Source organism: Enhydra lutris, unplaced genomic scaffold, assembly GCF_002288905.1.
Source record: "Enhydra lutris kenyoni isolate GAN:26980312 unplaced genomic scaffold, ASM228890v2 scaffoldscaffold57, whole genome shotgun sequence".
NCBI lineage: Eukaryota > Metazoa > Chordata > Mammalia > Carnivora > Mustelidae > Enhydra > Enhydra lutris.
Window position 1 is genome coordinate 3852696 of NW_019154141.1, and position 23713 is coordinate 3876408.

Sequence of the window (23713 nt, forward strand, 5' to 3'; positions counted from 1 at the left end):
GTTTGACCTCATGGTTTCATTACAAAATCATAGGGAGAGAATAGAATACTATTATTGGATTTACAACTAGATCTGCTCTGTGCATGATGTATTACTAAATGCCAGTTTCAACTAACTGGGTGAAAAGTGAATAATCAACTCTTTTCTCTCAATATATTTCTCTGCTATTTCTCTCCTACATTATGTAAAATACTTCACTTAATTTCAACTGAAATAAAACTGTTTTTATAATTGTGGAACATGATATAATCTACAGGAAGTATAAAACCCACATTAATAACCTAACATTGATCTACAACTTAATCACAGCTACATCCTCAACTATTCACTCACCTAGAACATTACTTGATATATAGTTTATGCTTAACACTTGTTTCTTAAAAAAATTTGAACGGGGACACCTGGGTGGCTCAGTCAGTTAATTGTCTGCCTTTGGCTTGAGTCATAATCCCAGGGTCCTGGAATGGAGCCCTTCATTGGGCTCCTGGCTCAGCAGGGAGCCTGCTTCTCCCTCTGCCTGCCCCTCCCCCTGCTTGTGCGCTTGCTCTCTCTCTGTCAAATAAATAAATAAAATCTTAAAAAATTAAATGTTCTTCTAAGAAGTGGCATCTATACACCATGGAATATTACTCAGCCATAAAAAAGAACAAAGCTTTTCCATTTGTAATGACGTGGTTGGAGCTGGAGAGTATAATGCTAAGCAAAATAAGTCAGCCAGAGAAAGAGAAATACCATAAATTCCACTCGTATGTGGAATTTAAGAAACAAAACCAATGAACAAAGGGGATAGAAAAAGAGAGAGGGAAACCAAAAAACAGACTCTTAAATGTGAGAACAGACTGGTAGTTACCAGAGGTGGGGGGGATGGGGGAAATAGATGATGGAGATGAAGGAGGGGACTGGCTGGGATGAGCACAGGTGTTCTAGGCACGTGTTCAATCACTATATTGTCCCCCTGAAGCTAATACTGGACTGTACGTTAACTAACTGGAATTTAAGTAAAAACTTTAAAAAATGAATGGAATTCATTGCTATTATAACCGTTTTCTGTAAGAGTCACATTTAAGACTAAAGTATGAATCTGTGTCCTTTATAAACCATTCAGCCTTCTGAGAGAATAAAATATAAGACATATAAATTGAGTCTACTTAATCTGACAGACTGATATATTAATAATGATAGATTTAATTTTATATGCATATAGTTTTTATAACTTTTATAGTACTATGAGGAGGTGCATAAAATGTCCTCAACAGAATCATTTTAAATGTACAGAATACCCTAGACCTGGGTTTCGCAGTCTTCACATTTGAGCCAGATAATTCTTTGTTGTGGGAGGATGTTCTGTGCCTATAGGGTGTTTGGCAACATCCCTAAATTTTGTCCACTACATGCCAATATGACTCCAACCCCTGATGTAACAGTCAAAAATGTGTCCATTGTCAGATGTCCCTTGGGGGGAAAAATCACCTCACCTCCAGGTTGAGCATCACTGTTCTAGACTCAAAGAACTCAGTAGACAAGTTTTGTTCTTCATTAATGGAATCCATAGTAGAATAATGGACTCAAAAATTGGGAATGTAATTTCTATCATAAAATATAACAAATGTGAATTCCTTAAGGAGATGTGTAAAAGGATAAAATGTGTGTAAAAGGATATAGTGTTTTGAACATCGACTTTCACAGAACCTGTGTATATGTAGGTTCATAAGAAGAAAGGTGGGCTTCAGAAGAATGGGTAGAGATAAAACATATTTCCATGGAAGGATGACTGCCAACCTTGGGTTTCAGAGAATCATATTAAGGTTGACTTAGTTCTTATCTTTACAGTAAGAGATGACATCCTAAGAGCTGAGATTTATAACCCTGTTGATTAGAAGATATCTCTAGCTACTTTATTAGGCACTCTGTCCCTCAGTGCTCTCATCTATAAAAGATAATGGAAGCATCTTTCATGTAGCTCTCAGCAGGTATAAATGAATGAGTATTGGTGAGGCACTTAAGAAATATCAGGCAGTAATATTTGCCATCTCTGTGCTGTTACATAGCAGTCCAATTGGTAGACCATGAAGAGAGATTCATGTGGTTTGGTAGATCAGAGTACAGGTTTCTCGTTGGCGAGAAGTCAAACAAAATATGGGAAGCATTGGAGGAAACTGCATCGCTGAAGGGATGGGCAGAATCATTTGTGGTAAGCTTAGAGGTGTGTAAATGAAAGGCATTGGTCTAGGAGAAAACCCCCACAAACGATTCTTATGATAACACATATGATAATCTACCTGACTAATTCAGGGAAGTCATCATCTGAGATAGGGAAAAAATAGTCTGACTTCTATGTGGTACAGTATAGTAAGTACAATAGAGTGGGTAAGGGGCAGAATTGTTTATTTTAACCTGGTTTTCTGTACCCAGTGGACAATTTTGGGTAGTTTCCTATATCCTCAGCCCCTACTGAAACCATGCCTTCAGAGAGACCCCAAACAACCTTCACAGGTGCCATTTTTGCTGGCCTAAGGGCTTCCTGTTATCCTAACCCTGGCTACTATAGGGTACAGAGAAAGTGCTCGAAGTCCCTGCTACTCACCGGTGTGTTCCTCTCCCACTGCTTATGGCAGGCTCTCCCACTATTTCCGATACTAAAATTATTTGAAACTCATTGACTTATGTTCTTCTCTTTGGTCACATTGTGCTGAAGTAGAGTATCCTAGTAGAGTTTTGGAATCAGAAATAAATCTGTGTAAGACGGTGAGCATGTATTTCCTCTCAAATTAGTGATAATTATTTAATTTTCCAACTGAACATGAGGTTTCATAAGCTTTCTGGTTTGGGTTAATTTTTTTTTTTTTTTTAATTCGAAGGAATTATTTTCCCAGCTGGTTGTTGTACCAATTACAAAACACACGTTACCAAGCAAAAACCCCCTTGGGAATTGCCAAAATGTCTGAGTCAAGTGCCGTCAGAGGAGGATTCAACTCAAAATATGAATCCTCAAGAGGGCATTAACGCAACAAGAGATCATTTCTTGAGTTTTTCTACCAGATCCCCTGGAGCTGACCCTGAGTATTGTCATTGACAAGGAGCTCACTGAGCCTTCATGTGTTCTGTTCCTGTTTTAAGACGAGTCAAAGCCACCAATGAGGAAGTCCTTCCTTAAACTCAGATAAAATGTCTCCCCTTAGCTTTCACAAGGCTTTCCTGTCCTCCTGTTGTGCCTCTGAAAAACAAGTCTTGGACTACTTCCGACAGCAAGTTCTTCAGACAATGTCAGATAGAAATCTTCCATTTGTTTCTTCCTACCTCAGTCTTCGCTTTTTCCAGTGAAAAATCTCCAAAACCTCCAACTATTTCTGGCCCGCATGGTGTGTATTTAACTTGTCACTTCTGAAAGCGTAAAAGGTGGGGACAAACGCTAAAATGACGAGTCACTAAGACAACAGGGGTCAACCAGGACTGCAGAGATATTTAGTCAATTTATTTATAAGCAACGATGGGCTGGCAAATTTTAATAGGGCTCTCTGAGGAAAACAAAGGACTGCCCGGTAGAGTTTACCAACTTCTGTAGTGTAAATGCTTTAACCGTGGTTGATTTCAAGTGACCAATGTGATGTCTCAGAAGGTGAGGTTGATAAGAGGTTCCTGGGTCGCCTGGGCTGGTAGGAACTGCTCAGCCAGAGTGCTGTAGGATAAGCTAGGCTTTTCTATCTGCTCAATGTTCTGGTTGTTCTCCTCTGACGGTAATCTATTTCAAAGGTCCAATTCCCTCAAAATTCAACATCAAACTGTCAATGAATGGGGGAAGTATACCACGTCACAGAAAAACCCTCTAGCCTCTAATATTTGGGTCAGAAAAGAAAAACTGGTATCTCCACTGGAAATAAAATCAACTGCAAAATTGATATATTAGGGGTACATTCTCATTAAATTATATACACCACTAAGCAATTATTATATACCACTAAGCTTAAGTATAGGTACCACTAAGTTGTGTGTGTGTTTTTAATGGAATGGAAAACTGGATTAAAAATAACTGGAGGGATACTGCAAAACATGATTTAAAGTTTTAAATGTTTCCATATAATTCAGCAAGCATGTATCAAGTCCTTATTGTGCAATAAAGAAACTATAAATATTGAGCTTAAAATTCCACAATGAGGGGCGCCTCACCAGGTAAGCATCTGACTCTTGATTTTGGCTCGGGTTGTGCTCTCAGGGCCGTGAGATTGAGCCCCACATCGGGCTCTGTGCCAGGCCTGGAGCCTGCTTAACATTCTCTCTCTCCCTTTGCCACTCCCCAACCTCTAAAAAAATCCAAAACAATAACAACAAACAAACAAACAAACAAACAAAATGAAACAAAACCCCAAAAATTCCACAGTGAATAAATTTGTTTTCTTGTTCAGCCCTTTTCATTCTTGGATAGGCTCCTACTTCCTTTAAAGCCACGGATGTGTTTGTTTTTGTTCTCCAGTGAATCTGCTCTACAGTAGGGACTCGTGAGTCCCATTTCCCCAAGGGTGTAATTTACACCCTTACTCTATTCATACCGAATGCAACTGGTTGAGGCAAACTGTGTTAGCACTGAATAAGCGTTCGCAGGAAAAATAAAAATGCTTCTTTGGCTCCATCCTGGGATCTAGGATGGCGAGACGTATGAGAAAGACAGAGCTGGGGTGGTGAGCAGTACCCGGTAAGTCAGGTTAAAGAAGGTTGCTTGTTCTAAGGAAGAATTAAAGGCTTCTGATCCAGGGAGTAAGTAAGCCAATCTGATTAGCATTTCAGAGAAGATATTGGGGCAGTGCTGGTGGGAATGGATTGGCCAGACATCTGATAGGGGAGGTAGGAAGAGAGGTATTGTGTAACCCAGGGGAATACAGCAAAGGGAACAGATCGTAGAGATCCTTGGGAGTCTGAATCTACAAGGATCAGAAATCCATTGGGGAAAAAGAGGGAAAGGAGGAGCTCCCTCGTGGAGGGATGGAACAGTCAGGGATGAGCCCAAGGAAAGGACGCATATACAGTTGGAATCAAGCCTTCAGGCTGGGTTGCAACAGGTTTGTGACTTTATCCTCTGGTTAGATAAAGAGACCGTGGGGCGAGGAGACAGAATAAAGAGATTTAAGGAGAATGGAAAACATTTGAAAAAGCCACGGTAGGAAAGTTGAGAAATAGGTGATATGTGGCTGCACCAAGGGCCCCTTCCTTAGTGACATTGCATCAAGGATCTACGAGCATACCTGTCCTGTGAAAAAGTGTTCCAGATGTCCCCAATAGGTCATCCCACTGTCCTCTAATGACCTGGCCTCTAATTTCTTTCTTCCCTATTTTTTTTTAAGATTTTATTTATTTATTTGACAGAGAGAGACACTGTGAGAGAGGAAACACAAGCAGCGGGGGTGGGAGAGGGAGAAGAAGGCTTCCTGCTGAGCAGGGAGCCCGATGCAGGGCTTGATCCCAGAACCCGGGGATGATGACCTGAGCCAAAGGCAGATGCTTCACGACTGAACCACTCAGGCACCCCCTGTTCCTCTAGTTTCTAATGAAACCCGCCATACATAACAAAAGCTTTATGATTGAAGAATTGTAATAAGGTAAGTCATTCCAGTCTTTATTTCCAGATTGACTACTAAATGGCTTTTGTGACAAAAACAGTAAAATTCCCACAAGTATTTGCTCTGAAAACGTTGGCTGGAGACCCCCCGACCTCCACCCCAAACAAATCCCATCAGCGAGGAGACAGGAACACCGAGGCAACGCAATCCATGCGGTCCTTCTGAGGAACTCCGAAATTCAGTCAAGGACCAAACCCCATGAGGTCATGTCTCGTTTGGGATTAAATGGCTAACTCTGATTCTGTGATTACATTAAGAAAAACACACACAAAATGCCCAGGAGTTTTTTCTTTGTTTGATGCAGAAATTAAATGTGCTCATGTCATGTCTGTAAAATGAACGGTTCAGTGTCAGGTGTTTTCTTTGACTGTAATAGGATGTAGATGAGAAGAGAGGATGAGCTACCTTCTTTGGCAAGCTATGCCGTATGCCTTACAGCACCTCCAGAGTTAACCAATTTTATTTTATTTTATTTTATTTTATTTTTTTATTTATTTGACACACAGAGAGAGATCCCAACTAGGCAGAGAGGCAGGCAGAGAGAGAGGAGGAAGCGGGCTCCCTGCTGAGCAGAGAGCCTGATGCGGGGCTCGATCCCAGGACCCCGGGATCATGACCTGAGCCGAAGGCAGAGGTTTTAACCCACTGAGTCACCCAGGCACCCCAAGAGTTAACCAATTTTAAATGTAGTTTTGTCTACACTCTAAGAAACAAAGTTGGTACCCAAAAATCTTAACCAACTTACTAGCTGTCACTCGCTTAACCAGCAGCGGCCATTGAGAAGGAAAAGGTCAAAACCTCCTTGATTGCCTCAGGCCGAGTCAGTCCAGCTCTGAGAGGCTTGGTTTTTAATGCAGCAGAAGGTGTACATCAGCTGAATTATGAAGACGACTGCCTTCACTCTCCATATGAGGTTATGCATATATCGTCTTGTAACAGTGCTTATCTGATATGTAACACAATTGGAAAACTGAGCAAGTCACCAGCAATTTCTAAATCTTGGCTTGAAATAGTCCGTGTTGAGGCCCCTGGATGGCTCAATTAAGTGTCCAACTCTTGATTTCAGCTCAGGTCATGATCTCAGGGTCCTAGGATTGAGCCCCACATCAGGCATCCTGCTCTTGGTGGGGGGAGTCCAGTCATCTCCCTCTCCCTTGGGCACACTCCCACCTTGCACTCGTGCTCTCTCTCTCTCTCTCTCTAAAATAAATAAATAACTCTTTAAAAAAAAAAGAAATGTTCTGTGTTGTCACATAAGATATAAAGAAGATTGCTCATTGGAACTATGAACATCTATTATGATAAAATAATAATGGCTATCACTTTTTAATACATATTACATACTGGGATTTCGGTAACTCTTTTACAGAAATCCTGCTTTAATTCTTGTGCAACCCATAGGATATAGGTACTAAAATCATTAGCAAGTCTTAAATAAGCCAACCGAGACTTAAGTATGGTAAAAGACTATCCTCAAAGTCACATGATGAATGAAATTTATTGGTAGGATTTGAATTGAAATCTTGTAATATCAAAGATCACACACTTTTCAGCTAATCAAGGCAAAAATTGACCTTCTCAAAGACAGAGAGCCAATTTGATCCCACCACAGGAAGTGTCCATTACACCTGACCCATTCCACAGAGAAAAGAACCACATGAACCAGACTGTATGCAAGAGACTCACAAGCAGTGAGACCTTTGCTGTAATGACTTAGAAGTAAGAGTGAATAATACAAATGCCAGATCATCACAGATCTGAGCTAGGTTGAAGGAATCTTGATCCAAGCGTGAACCAATTCTAATCATTTTTCTGGTTTTCCGATTGTTGGCACTATACTCAATATCCAGTGGCCCTAAATGGTTTTCTAGACCTGGATATAGCTCATCTTGCCATTGAAAGGTTTCTATATAGAAATTATAATAAATATTATAGAAATAAACAAAGATTACCCAAATGAGAACCAAGCAGGGGGTACCATTCAGAGTCTGATATAGCAAGGGAGTCAGCCATCATTTCTTGTGTTTGACAGAGACTCAAAGAGAGGCAAAAGATCAGGGAAGCTTTATAGTGAAAATGGAAAATAAAGATATGATCAGAGGTTACTGACGTGGGAAGCTAGAATCAGGTTAACTAGAAGCAAGGCATTCTCTGTAATTAGTTTGGGAAGGAAGTTTTGTTTTCTCTGGTTTGGTTTTAAAAAGCCAGGGGAAAGATTGGGATGTTGGAAGTCAATGACCAAGTCTAGACCATTTGGGGCTCACTGCTCCAAAGATGGTGGTTTGTCACCTGGCTATTTGTTACAAAGGCTATGGGTCACAGCTGTATTATCATACATGGTCTTGGCCATTGTCCATTTGTATACCCAGTCTCCAAAACAAGCACCACAACATGGTGGTACATGAAAGGTGGGACAAGCTACTTTAACCAAAATATAGCTTCTTGAAACTCTAGCCTCCACACCAATACTTGTAAATCAGTTCATTTCTGATTAAAATTCCCAAAATAAAGTATTCAAACTCCTCCATTATAGGAACCCCCAAAAATGCATTTGATCACTCTCTCTCTTTTTTTTTTTTTTTTTTTCTTAAGGACAGCTTGGCTTTCTTAGAAATCTAATTATCTATCAGCTAAATATTAATGCTGGGTTGATTTAATTATAATTAAATCTCATCCGTCTTAATGAAAACTATTTTAACAAATACCCAATGATGATGGTTTTTCTGTGGAGAAATTGGATGACCTTGTAGTTTAGAATCTTGAGGACAACGCCTCCTGCCATCTTTCAGAACTGGTAAACTCTAGCATGTTGGATACATCATGTTCTTAGACACATGGTATTTTACCCACTTTAAAGTGGGACTCTAGGGATGTCTGGGTGGCTCAGTCGTTAGTGTCTGCCTTTGGCTCAGGTCATGATCCCAAGGTACTGGGATCAAGCACCGCATTGGGCTCCCTGATCTGTAGGAAGCCTGCTTCTCCCTCTCCCACTCCCCCTGCTTGTGTTCACTTATTATAAATAAATAAAATCTTAAAAAAAAAAGTGACTCTATTTTAACAGTCCAAAATTATTTTAAACCTTGGTGTTGGAGGGGGACATTGTATAATAGATTTCAGCCTTGATAAATCTACTGAATCAAATTTGTTTTAGCCACAAAAAGGAAGGTAGACGTATTTTACCACTTTCCCCACCTTTTCTCCTGGCTCTTTTTCTGTGGCTTCTTACATCATTGGGTAGTGGAGTGTACTGGATGGGTGTGGTGACTTGACCATTTTGCCAGCCCATTCTTTCAGTCTAGATGGTGACTGCTCATACAGTCAGTACACACTTTTCCTAATTGTTAGCCATGCGAGTTCTTTTGATTTTTGCAACTCTTTCAAAGTCACAAATGCCAACACTCACCTATCAACAGTCTTTGTAGCTTGTTGATGCTTTCTTTCACAGAAGGATTTATTTGATATTCTCATCCCCCCACACACCATCCACTGTTTGAAAATATTGTAATTACTGCCCTGAAAATAAAGACCAAAAGACAGGCTTGGCCAAAAGAGCTGAGTCCGTTATTCCATGCAGACATGACTTGAATGTTACTTTTATTTTCACTTTGTTTTTTCCAAAGCCTTAAGTAAATGCAAATGTGACTATTATTTCTCTTTAGGCTAGGAAATCTGGAAAATATAGAGGAAGCTTCAGAACATACGGCCATCTGGGGCGCAAGAGAAATGATGGAAGAAAATCTGAGTCATGAGTTCTTGCGTCAATACCCAAATCCTTATTTTCTCCATGTTTATAGGGTAACTATTTCTGAGAATCCTTCATGTCTTTCATCTTTCCTCAATCTACAGTGGTTTGTTCCTTTTATTTTCCCTCTTCATTTGGCCTTTCTTTTCCTCTCTATGAGATACCTTCTGCCATTTTGTTCATCACCAGCATTAAGGTGGCCTGCTTACTGACAAAAATTCAAATTTTCATCATCACAGCAAATTACAAAAGAGCAGTCAGGCAGTGCCCCTTCAAGAAGTGAAAGATTCAAAACAATAAGTGGAAAAATAGATGCTTCCATTTAATATTCTCTAACCATTCTATAATGGCCGACAGAAATAAAAGGCACAATAACAGAAAGAATGGCAAGAGAAGGAAAGGAAGGTCATCCTTCATGTCAGTGTGTTTTCAGCGTGTTTCTGAGGAAAGCATGGAGTCTCTCCTTTTTTTGCCATCCTTGTCTGGTAAGGGTTGGACTGAGTCCTCCCAGAAAGACATTTTGAAGTCCTCACCTCTGGCACCTGGGACTGTGACCTTATTTGGAAATAGGGTCTTCGCAGATGTAATCAAGTTAAAAGGAGGTTATTAGTTTAGGTCCTCGACCAGTATGACTGGTGTCATCCACCCAGAGAGAAGAGTAACAGGTGAAGACAGAGGTAGAGGTTGGCGTGCCATTGCCACAAGCAAGGAGCCTTGGGCTACCAGAAGATGAAGAGGGAAACAGGATCCTCCCCCAGAGGCTGTGGTGGGAGAGTAACCTCAATTTCAGAGTATGGGCTTCCCAAACTGTGAGAGAAGACATTTCTGTTTTAAACCACCCATTTACAGCAGCCTGAAGAAACTAATACAAGACCCATACTTGCATTTGAAAGGTGATTTCACACCTTCTAGAATTTTCTCCCATCTGCTCCATTGTCTCTGAGGGATCTTCTACTACCTTTGCATCTATGGACTAATAGATAGTTCTGTTATTTCCAACCATAAAACCAGCTGTCCCACGGAAAGCCAAGGTCCAAGTTTGTTTAGATACTGAGCTCAACTCTCTGGTTGTGACATATCACATTCCCAAGAGGAGATGGAAATCTTAAAACGTTGCTCTTCAACTTTACCTGCCATCAAGAGATCTATTTCCTGGGGTGGGGAGGCGGGGTTGAGTCTGCTTATACAGTTGATTTCATAATTTTGAACAGACAGGCTAAAGGGAGCAAGCACATTTTGGGAAGACATGATTTAAGTAATTTTGATTCTATATGAAAATGGAGACTCCTAAAACAATAAAAACTAAATCCAGAATAGGAGTAGCCTGCTGGTTTTCACCGAAGTGTGCTTTTAAATAGTTACATTAGCATTCTGTTATTTACGAGACAGACCAAATTTAAATTTTTTAGTATTGTAGAACGCCTGTTTTCCTGGCCTCTGAATGAGGCTCTGCTTAAACAGTACAAGTGACCCCCAACTGTCTCAGATGAACCTTCACCCAGGCCCCCAGAGTATTTTACGTATTAACATTACTCATTGTACAGGTCTGTGCACCCAGACCTGTACAAATTAAATGTAAATATTATATGAGAAAGTAAAAGAAGAGAGTAGTGTCTCTTCATGGGATCGATCAGGATGATTTGAGAATATAGGCTAAAATCAAGCAAAAAGGTCCTTCTGTGTCTTACAAAGAAAGCCCTCTGTGGGCAACAGCAAGAAAATGAAAACCCACCTGGAGTAATATACCAAAGAACCAGGCCAGCAACCAAGAGAACAGATAAAATCAGAACATCAAAAAGAGGGGTGTGTGTGTTCATGTGTGTTGGGGGGATACAGTGAGGTGCCTCGGGGAAGGAAGGCTCCAAATAAAATAACTAACTTAATGTAACTTGTTTACAGTGTATCCTATCAAGGAGCAAATTCTATTCTGTATCCCGTCTAAGCCTAACTTTTCTATTCTTTGCCTCAAATGAGTAAGTGCTATTTGCTAGGCCTTTTCCTGCTTCCTCGATTCAAAGTAGGTAACAGGTTGTTCGCCAATGTATGATTTCTAAGGCATCATGCCTGTCCACAAGAAGTTCGCAAGCTATTTAGAAGATAAGATGTAAGAAACGGAAAATGACGACTTGAATCGTAGTCTCATTTCAGTCTTGCTTTGGTTGACCGTCCAAGGAGTGGAACAGGGTCATGGATGAAGGTCAAGTGAGTAGAAAGTGAGTAGAAGAGGAAACAGTTAAAGGAGGGCAGGCTCCTGGTTGGTTCAATTCAAATTCATGTGTAAGGTGTCGTGCAAAAGGTGGATTTGTCTAGAAGTTTGAGAGACATGCCGGGATAAGGAAGAGTCAAATAGGAGAGGACTTAAGTTCTCCAGATGGGAGCACAGGACACAGCATTTTTATAAAGCAAGAAACCTGGATTCATAAAAGAGAAGTAGTCGCTGAGAACAGAAAAACATTACGTCAGGCCCCAAATGGCAAAGCTTTAATCTGCTTGGATAGGGACTTTGAATGTTTTTTTTTTTCTTTTTTTAGTAGCCATATATCTCTTCAATTGTTTTTTTAAGATTTTATTTATTTATTTGACAGACAGAGATCACAAGCAGGCAGAGAGGCAGGCAGAGAGAGGGGGAAGCAGGCTCCCCACCGAGCAGGGAGCCAGATACCGGGCTGGATCCCAGGACCCTGAGATCATGACCTGAGCCGAAGGCAGAGGCTTAACCCACTGAGCCACCCATGTGCCCCATTAGCCATATATCTCTTAAAGAACATTTCTGAGGGTGCCTGAGTGGCTCAGTGCTTAAGTATCTGCCTCTTGATTTTGGCTCAAGTCATGATCTCAGGGTTATGGGATGGAGCCCTGTGTCAGGCTCTGCGCTCACCGGGGAGTCAGCCTGGGATTCTCTCTCCCTCTCCCTCTGACCCTCCCCGCACCTGCTCCTGCACGTTCTCTTTCTCTAGGAAAAAGTATTTCTGAACAAGATTTTGGTTATGTTTCTGGCAATGCAGGCAATGAGGAATGGATGACCCTTCCATTATTCAGGTGTTGTGTTTTACCAACTTTGCAAAATTATACCATACACATTCTTGGTCACCTAAGTGGATGAATCACAGCTTATTGGAGAGAGATTATAGAATTTGATAATTCAAAATGACAGCCACAGACTTTTAAGTGTCTTTAACCTTAAGAATATGCTAAATGCTCCCAGTGAATTTAACTCGATCTGTAAGTAGGACTGTGTACCTAAATTAGGTCCATAATTCATCCCAGAAAAGGAAAGGACCTGGGAAAATGACATCCGAGTGTTTTCATTAACCTCAATTGCCCATATAATGTGTGCATTTTCAACCAGCCAAAGTGTAACAAAGATGATCTGTTCTCTTCCAGTGAAAGGTCGGTGAGAAGGCACACAATGTTTTTAGGTAGACTTTCCCCCTTATCTTAGAGCTCTCAAGCCTCAGAATTTTCTTTCAAGGGAAACACAAAAAAAACCCCAAACAATGACTCCTTTCAACTACAGAATCCCTGTGATCAGCCTTTCCATGGCTGACCCTTCAGACAGGAGCAGAGACAGGTAGGTTCTGCCTGGATTGTGTGGCCCCGTTTTACCAGCACAAATGCTTGGGCAGGGAAATACCTAAGTGATTAAATCCGAGGAGGAGCCTAAAAATATAAATGCTGAGCAAATGACTGAGTAGTTTTTTTTTTTTTGCAGGGCAAGGTGATAGCTGAGGCTGAACAGACGTGGCCACCACCGGTTTCCCTCCAAGATGTCCTTGCGTAAGTGCCAGCGCATCAGGGCTGGACCCAGCGATGGGAGCAGTTACCACAAGGACAGGGAAGGCTGGCAGAGCGTTTCAGGGTGATGTAACTGGAGATTCTGAGCAGAGTCAGTCAGAGCCCTATGTTCTCTGTAAATACTGGAGTAACTAGCTTTTAATCTTTTTATCGACACACAGCGTTTGGTAAACAGAGATAGGGAAAACCTTCTGAAATAATGTTACCTGCACTTGTAAAGTCTAGTTTATACCTAAATATTTCCCCTTCTTCCCAGTGAGGTAAGCTACTTTATTAGCGTGCCCTCGGATGGCAGACTGCCGCAGTGACGGAAACCCTGTAGTGTCACGCTTTAGGAACAGAAAGGCTTTTAAGGTTTTGGGGGTTTTTGTTTTTCTCACTGCCTGCCCCCCCCCCCGCCCAAGTTAGGAATCCCACCTTTGGGAACTATGGAGAAAAATAAGTGACCAAAAAAACCATGGCTTCGGGTGGTTGTTTCTCTTCAAACTTCAGGAACTTAAGTTGAAAGCAGGTAACTCCTGCCCCCTTCCTGGTAGTGAAGACCCACGTACAAATTATGTGAGACTCTTAATTCCATCTAAAACCAAGAACTTGGGTGGCCAGTTGATGTGGCTTGAGCACCAGAATTTCGAGACACCTCCTACCTGGCTTCCCCACAAGCCCCGAGCATACAACATAGTACCTGGAACATGGGAGGTATTTAACAGGTGTTCTCTACTTTAAAAGGCCCAGGAAGAGGACAAACAGGGAAATCAAAGAGAAATTGACTGAATTTACTGGCCCATATCTACATACTCCATAAGCCTACCTAAGACCAACTTTCATATATTTGGGTGAACACAGGCTAAAAAAATGTTTTCATTGAGTTTCAAAATTAAATTTTTAGATTTTTTTTAAATTAAGAGTTTTAAAATTATGTGTGTGTATATATACATACATAATATAATATACATATACACATTATATATACACACATATATGTTTATGTATGTGTGTGTGTGTGTGTGTGTATATATATATATATATATATAAAACAGAACAAAGGAGCATGAGCTGAATTGCGGGAAGGGAAGAGAGAGAATCTCAAGGAGACTCCCCAACAAATGCAGTGTGGGGCTTGATCTCACAACCCTGAGATCATGACCTGAGCCAAAGTCAAGAGTCAGATGATTAATTGTCTAAACCACCCAGGTGCCCCCAGATATATAAATTTTAAGTAATTCAAGCCATGGGACGACATTTGGCCATTGGACAAAGCTATCATGAACAATTGCCAGAATCACATAAACAAAAATCAAATAAAATGATAGTGACAAAGACAGGCCCTGCCCCTACCTGATTTTTAACTAAAAATCACTTGGCTTCCTTGATTTCCTTTCAATGGCAGCTACTAACTACTTTGGACATAGCCAAAGTATACCATCATTTACCCACAAGTTAGAAATAGTTAACGACGACTATTTCTCTAAACTCCAGGTTTGGAGAAAAGTGTTGCATTCAAAAAGAGTGATCACCTCACTTCTGTTCCCACATTTATGGAATGAGCTGGAATTAACTCTTTGAATAAAATTCAGTTCCTTGGGAATGTCAATGTTTCTCAAGTGGCTGTCTACCATGGGCTGTGTGACATTTATAAGAGCTACCCTGGACCCAGCTGGAAGACAAGACAGAACTTCTGCAGTGGTGATATGCCTTGGTCTAGACCCCTGGTTTTCAAAACTTCGTATTGATCAGAATCTCTTGGAGGGATGGTGAGGAAGAGAGATGCTGGACTCTAGCCCCAGAGATGCTTCTTTGCTGGGTCTGAGGTGGAGCCTGAGAATCTGCATTTTGCATAAATTCCCGGGCAATTCTGAAGCTGCTAGTCCCAGACCACACTTGGAGAACCACTACAGGTCACATGTGGCAGAGTTCAGATTAAACCCCAGGTCGGTCTGATACAGAAAAGCAAACTGATACCCGACAAGACACCTGCTAGCCTCCTAAGATTTCTCCAGCGCAGAGATGGAAGAGGTGAGGAAGCATGGGTACATGAAAGAGAAATGGATCTAGAGGCAAACCCCCGAGGCTGAGTTCCCCTGCTGGCCCTGTACAGGCCCATTGCTTAATTTGCCTGATCCTTACTATTTCCATCACTATGCGAAGAATTCTCCAGTATTCCCAGTACTCTTGCCAAGGTTTCCTGAAGAGAAAACATGATCTTTGCTGTCAAAGCATTTTCTAAGCTTTGAAATGCAACCACAAGTGTTGTTTTATGATATTCATTAGGAATCCAAAAGAAAAAAAAAAAAAAAGGGAATAAAGGTGAACCAAACAAGAAAAACAAAAACATGCCCGTGAATGATCTGGTCTTTAGTTTAAAAGCTGAGACTACGTAAAAGGAAATGCCAAACACAACAGAAAAATTTATTGGAAGCTTCAGGAGCTCAGTGATCTTAAGGATGAATGCACTAACGGCTTTAAGGGTAGGGCAACTGCCAAATTTTTTCTAATTTTTTTTTTCAACTTGAAAAGTAAACATCATTATTTCTTTAAGAGATGGCCTTATGATGAATACTGAAAAATGATTAATAATCATGTAATTATTATTTGATTATTATGTTTATATAGTATATAAATATTTATATAAAATTTTTAATAAACCTATATACATTTAATATAAATTAATAAATATAGTTACATAAATAATTGTGTCTTATTGTCTGATGTAACTATTTTTGAAGAGTAAAAATTTATGTTAGCAGCCTTCTTGCAAGTATGGTTTTCTTTATTTCATAGAATACTGAAAATATTTGGGGCGCCTGCGTGGCTCAGTCATTAAGCGTCTGCCTTTGGCTCAGGTCATGATCCCAGGGTCCTGGGATCGAGCCCGATATGGGGCTCCCTGCTCAGTGGGAAGCCCGCTTCTCCCTCACCACTCCCCCTGCTTGTGTACCCTCTCTCACTGTCTCTCTCTCTCTGTCAAATAAGTAAATAAAAATCTTAACAACAACAACAAAAAAGACTCCTGAAAATATTTTATTTAAAAAATACAATTTTATTACATTGATCATTGGCTTTTGTCTGATGCTTTTTCTGAAACTATGCATTTGACTTCATTTGTAACACATGGCCAAACCAATGAAACACAGGATTAGCTCCCAATAAATGATTTCATCACTGTTAATCTTCACTGAGTGTTAATACAAGAGTAAAAACTAAGATTTCTTCTTCCTACTCCATGAAAATTCTCATCATAAATATTTGCATATCAAGAGCAGTAATTTCTAGCAAAATTAATATTTACTAGCACAAAGAAAAAGGGCTATTTTATATTAGATTAATAAAGGAGAGACTTTGCTCTAAACTGAGAAATCTCTCAAGACCCTTTGGGCTCTGCTTTTGTCTCTGTCTTTTCCCTCAAACAAATGGCTTATTTGATCTTGGTTCAATATTTGATATTAAAGCCAACAGACTTTCATATGTCATTAGGACCACGAAGAATGATTGCATTTCCCCCCATCAATGAAATATTGCTTTCCTTAGACTATATGTTATCTTTGCTCAACAGAGTGAAATTCTTATTGATTTATGGTGTTAAACTTCTGTTTGTGTTTACTCACTTTTGATGAAAATGGCAAAGCCCTGTATTTGTGTGGCTGGGTTTCTGCCCTTAAATAGAGTGCAGATGTCTTCTTTTCTGTCTCTGATTGGCTTGTTTTTATCTTTTAAGTGGCTTGACAGAGGACAACCAATTTAATGCCTAGCATGCAAACTAGAATACTTTAAAGAAATCAGTAATTACAGAGTAGAGAGCAGGGTCCCACTGGTACGGTTTCACACTATTTTATCATTTCAATGCCTGTGCATTTCTCATGCTTCCCCTTTGTGTTGTGTACAAACGTTCCTTGAATGCTGGGTATATAGTCTAACTTATGTGTGAATGTCATTTAGCATTCTTAATAATCACGTGGCTATGAATGTACAAAAAAACTGAGTTTCCATAGAGGGCACAGATTAGTTGCTCAAATCAGATACTAGGGACAAAGACGGGTCCAAAATCAGCTGTGCCTTTTACAAGCTGTGTGATCTTCAAAACATTGCATGGCCACTTTGTGCCTGCTTCTTCATCTGTAAAAATGAAATTCATTGTGGGAATGGAAGGGTTAATATCTGTGAAGCACTTCCCATGGGGCAAGCATGTCGTTGTTAAACAAAAATTGATCAGTAAATTGAAAATATTATTTCTGCAGTCAAGGGACACATGTTCCTTTGTTACCTGTAGGGGAAACATTTCACCATGTGGTATCCTATCATTCATAGAAGACGGAGCAAAAATATCTTCTATTCATGACTGGTAACACAACGTTTAGGTTGTGGACACAGTGAGGCCACATCATCATTATGACACTACCCCTAAGATACAGAGAAAATGTGAAGACTCTGAAAGATGCAAAATCTGCCTACCGAGACAGCTTCCAAGGGAGAGAAAATGAGACAGAGGGCTGAGTTGAAATGGTGGGTCAAGTACGGTCTAATAAAGAGAGAGCAGAGACAAGCTACACAAGACTGTGCTGATTAAAAAGGAGTTTTCTGGGGCATCTGGGTGGCTCAGTGGGTTAAGCCTCTGCCTTCAGCTCAGGTCATGATCCCAGTGTCCTGGGATCGAGCCCCGCATCGGGCTCTCTGCTCAGCAGGGAACCTGCTTCCCCGTCTCTCTCTGCCTGCTTCTCTGCCTACTTGTGATCTCTGTCTGTCAAATAAATAAGTAAAATGAAAAAAAAAAGAGAGAGAGAGAGAGAGAGACAAAAAAACAAAAAAAAAAAAAAAAAGGGAGTTTTCCCAGGACAGATCTGACACAACATTTTGAGGATATTCTAATCTTCAATGCTTTTTTTTTTTTTTTTAATTAATGGTGGAGGAACTTAGTTATCAGCTTATTGTGTCCCATTTTCTCAGCTTAAAAGAGGGCTAAGTTATGCTGAGCCAGGACAAATCTTGTCTCTGTGGGGAAATAGCTGGTGACTTCAATGAACAGTTACCATCTCATGAATGAAAGGACTGGGTGAATGCAGAAGTTTGGTTGCTATCCATTCAGCACCACCGCACTACTCAAGTGAAATAAGACGAAGACGAGGGGCTCTAAACTTACTAAAATACCTAGAATGACTTTATTCCCAGTGTTCACTTTCAAGTGTAGAGGTAATCACACAACCAAAGTGAGACTCTGAAAAGCCATTAAACCTTTAACACTTCCAAAGCTCACTCATGTGCATGAGTCTCACTTTTTGCTGGTAAAAGGGACAAATCAGTGCTATTTCAACATATACCAGAGTGAATTAAGACTCTCTTCTGCCACAGGGATGGCTCTTTGGAGGCAGGAACTATGTCTCCATCATTTGTTTTATATTCTGAATGGCAAATATCAGGAGTGGCAGATTTAGACTGTATGGATTTAGCTAACTTGGAACCACATATTCCAGAATGCCATTCCTGTCATAGTTCCATATTGGCCTGGACCCCCTGGGAGATGTTTTGGATGAGATTTGTAAGATGAAAGGGAAGCAAGAGCCATATTCTTTTTATAGCAGAAGGTTGGCATAGGGCATGAGGCTCTGTGGTCTTCACAGAGGTTGTCACTGATCATCTGCCTTGTGTGATTGGTACGGACAGCAGGTCAACCCACGGTTTCTGTAGCTCTCTTCATTCAGCTTCTATGGCTCCTGTTTACGTGATGGCAGGTACCAGCTTTTATTGCTGGCTACCCTCATTATCTAATTGGAGGCTTAAGCATCTCATCTCAAGGTGAGAGATGGACATGAGCTCCGTTTTATCCTGGTAGCTTCCAGTTCATTTTCACTGGTTCTCATTTGTTGTCTTCCTTCACTTCACATGCATCTGTCACCCTGAAAATTCTATGTGTCAACCACTCAGAGCTTCTCACATTCTTCTGAACATGTCAGGGTCTTCATAAATCAGGAAGACATTTCTTCTTTCTTCCAGGTTCTCTCAATTCCCCAGGCACAGCTGGTTTTTCTGCCTGGGTCTTCCTTTGCTAAGTTTTGACTTTCTCAATGGTAAGCAACTGAAAAATTTATCTTTATAAACCTAGTGCCCAGTGACAGGAGCATTGCTCACTGAGTTGGAAGAATGAAGGTGCCATTTGTTCAATTCAAAAAACAAAAGTATAAAGGATGACAATGTTCTGTGCATTGAATAGCAGTGGGGGTTACCAAATGCTATGATTGTGATGCCTACAAAAACCATGTCCACAATACCATACTAATGGTATAGTGATTACTGTGGTAATTCACTTGTATATAACTAGTATAGTCCCTTACTTTCCACACAAAAAGAAGCATGGTGACTCTAAACAGCTCTTGTCTCCAGGACACAACGCTGGACTTCTACTCACCTCCTGGTTCTGCTCAGTCCGTGCTCCCGTGCTTCTGTTTCATAAACTGCTACAGCAGATGAATACCAATTTCCATGCTGAATGGAGAAGTCGTATCCACTGTTTACAACAAGAACAGGAATGATTTGATGCAGTCATGCAGAAGAAACACACAAAATAATCTGCCTATAGCAATATAATGCATGAAAATATTGTCCTGGTTTCTCCATCATGCTTAACTTCCGTGAGTGTAAAGCACAGTATATTTTGCTTCTGTTGGGTTTCCTTCAGGTCTGCTGGTTTGTGATTTTGTTCTCTTTAGTTATTTTTCTCCAAATGTTTCTTTAGCTTTTCAACTCTTGATGCCAATGATGCAATCTTATCATCAGCTCAATATTGTTATTGAACACAGCTAAATAAAACTTTAGTCATAAGGAAGTGGAACCACTTTCTATTCCCACAAAGCCTAAATTTAAATATGTGTAACTTTGCTCAAATTAGTCACACCACTTTCTCCTTGAGTGTTATCTAACCACCCACAAGTTGGCTCAATTCTGACCCAAATAAAAGGCAAGCTAAACACACAACAGGAACAGGCTTCTTGCTGAGACGATCCTGGTGTATGGCTCATAGTCTTTAATGTCCTGGCACCTTCTCAATTTTATTTGCAAGTCCATGGAAGGATTTTACTCTACCATCTATAAATAGAACTCAATAGTACATTACCAGAACACTAGAAGGTCAGTTAATAACTTAATAGCTCATCAAAGATGGCCAAGTGTGTCTTTCAGGTAAGTGCTAGTTGGACAGAGCTATTTTGCTCATGCTCAACTGACTAGATGGGCTGGCTTCCTGCTAGGGGGTGCCCCGAATCAGAGATCGACTGCAGAATTTTTGTGGTCCAGGCTTTATGCTAGGTGCCTTGTTTTGTGAGGTTACTTTTGGATTATTTTCCCAAAGTAGAGACAGAATGTCCTGAATTACCCATTGTTTGGAAAAGTCTCACATGAGATGTGAAGAGTACATAGTCGTGAAAAGACTGGCCAAGTTTGTGGGTGAGTAGATATTTTTCTGGGGCAGAGCCAACTAACTAATCAAGTAGTAACCTAACCCAAGAATTTAGTCTCACAAAAATTATCCTTTAATAGTACTTCTCAAAATTTTCCATTAAATGAGAAACCTAAAAAACAAAACAAAACAAGAGAAATGAGTATGTTACCGTTATCCCTACCCCAAATCCTAGGGAGATCTGAGAATATAACACAGAGAATTGGGCTGAAGCTCAAAATATCCTGGTCTTAGGATTTTTTTTTTTTTAATCTGTGTTGATTTTGAATTCTGGATATTTACCTCAAAATACCTGAACTATGGGGCGCCTGGGTGGCTCAGTGGGTTAAGCCTCTGCCTTCGGCTCAGGTCATGATCCTGGGGACCTGGGATCGAGCCCCGCATCGGGCTCTCTGCTCAGCAGGGAGCCTGCTTCCTCCTCCTCTCTCTCTCTGCCTGCCTCTCTGCCTACTTGTGATCTCTCTCTGTCAAATAAATAAATAAAATATTTAAAAAAAAACACCTGAACTACAAAAATAATTCTTTGCACTACTTATCAGTTAAATTATTGAATTCTTCTTATTCTCAATCCTAATTCTGGAATTAAATTAATGCTTCTGAATTGTACACCATGTTTTTCTTCTGGCTTCTCATAGATCCTGGCAGTGTTACTACCATGAACAGAGTCATTTGGAAACCAGACTCCTATATGTGAAAAATAAACTGCAGGCAAATATAGGAAAGAATATATAGTAGCTGAAAAATATGGTGTAGCATGTGATGGAAGAGGAGACAATGCTGTTAGGACGGACCATGAGGGCACCTGGGTGGCTCACTGGGTTAAAGCCTCTGCCTTCGGCTTAGGTTGTGATCCCAGGGTCCTGGGATCAAGCCCCGCATCGGGTTCTCTGCTCAGTGGGGAGCCTACTTCCCCTACCCCCCTTCTTTGCCTGCCTCTCTGCCTACTTGTGATCTCTGTCAAATAAATAAATAAAATCTTAAAAAAAAAAATAAAAGAAGGACGGACCATGGATGTCTTTTAAAGTAACCTGTTCTTTGTCTTAATTAAGAGAAATGACTTTTTCCTTGGCCAGATTGCATGGTAAAAAACTGTAACAGTGAGTGAGAAGGCTGTATTAAATTAATGGCTACTTCTCTACCCAAATGATCGTATTTTTAGGCATATCTCTTTTGCAGAATTAAAAATGTAGTAACTATTAAAGTGTGGTTCTTAAGTTCTTTTCTAGAAATTGAAGCTTCAAACTTAGAATGTCTGTATGACAAAATACAATCAGGGTGAAAATGCCCTGTGTCACTGTGATGGTTAATTTTTGTATCAACATGATGTGACTGGGCTGTGAGGTCCGGTTGTCTGGCCAATCATCATTCTGGATGTTTTGTGAAGATATTTGATAGATGTGATTAACACTTACAATGTGTCCACTTTCAGCAAAGCAAATGATCCTCTAAAACGCATGTGGCCCACATCCAAGCAGTTGAAAGTTTTAAGAGCAAAACTGAAGTTTCCAAAGGAGAAGCAATTCTACCTCAAGATTGCAACATAAGAAACTCTGCCTAAGTTTCCTGCCTGCTGGTCTAACTAGCCAATTTTGGACTCAAGACTATAATAACGGGGCATCTGGGGGGGTCGATTAAGCAGCCACTCTTGATTTCAGCTTGGGTCATGGGTCATGATCTCACGGTCCTGGGATCCAGTACCCTGTCTGGCTCTGCCCTCAATAGGGAGTCTGCCTGAGGATTCTCTCTCTCCCTCTCCTTCTGACCCTGCCCTCATTTGTGTCCACTCTCAGTCTCTTTATAAAATAAATAAATCTTTAAAAAAACCAAAAGACTACAATATCAACTCTTACTTTAATTTCCAACCTTCCTCCTAACCTACAGATTTCAGACTTCCTTCCCTGACAATCACATGACTGATTCTTTAGAATAAATCATTCTCTGTCTCTCCTTCTCTGTATATCCTATTGGTTCTGGTTCTTTGGAGAACCCTGAATAATTATCAAATGAAGGGAAGAAGATGGCCAATGTAAGGCACTGAAACATCTTGTTGTAAAACAGTTCATAGTAAAAACAGTATCTCAGGGCACCTGAGTGTCTCAGTAGGTTGAGTGTCTGACTCTTGGTTTTGGCTCTGGTTGTGATCTCATTGGGATCAAATCTTGGGTTTTGACTCTGCTTGAAGATTCTCTCCCTCTGACCCTCCATTCTCCCTCACACACATGAGTGTGCTCGTGCTCTCTCTCATATAAAGTAATCATAAAAAAAACCCACAATATCTCAGTCTTTAAACATTCTGAATTCTAAAAACAAACACTGAACAACACCCACAGGCCCCAAAGAAAGCCATCCCCCTATTGCTTTCCTGAAAAAAGTTCAGTGGGCTGGTGTGCTAGTCTTATTTTATCATGGTCCTAGGCCACTGAATCGCCCTTAATGACGTACAGACCTGCCTTTTTCTGCCAGACTGAGGGCAGGGACCAAGTTTTTGTTATCTTTGTATCCAGATTGAATAAAAGATTATAGATTGCCTGGGAACATGGTTCTAATTTAAAATGGAATATAACAAAAAATCAAAATTCATCATAATAAAAATGGTTTTGGTCATGTTTCCTCAAACATACTTTTTTCTTTAAAAAAATTGAAATAGTTGAATGTTCACTTTAAGTCAAAAGAACAAATCATATTCAATATAATCTGAAGCATGGAAACATCTGAAGTCTTTTAAACTATACATATGTAAGTAAAATAAAATTAAGAATTGAGGTGATACTTCAGGACCATATTTAAGGTGAAAATCATCTTTATTTGGAATTGTCAAGTAAATCTACTTTAGGGCTATTTTTTACTCAATTTGACTTTTCCCCCAATTTCCTCTGCATCTGTGGGCAGTTTCAGGTCTATTTTGAAGAGAAAGTGAATGTAGGGCCAAAATAACTGGAAAAAGATGTATTTAATAGTGAAAAGCATCTTTAAAATGCGATGTACATTTTGTATCTGAATTCTTGGTTTCAGAGTAGAAAACCTTGGAGGAAAAGTTGGTCCCATCTTTTTCATGCAAGAGCAGCTTTAAAAAAATAAAGTCATCCACTCCTTACATTTTAAAACCACAAAGTTTAGGGCGCATAG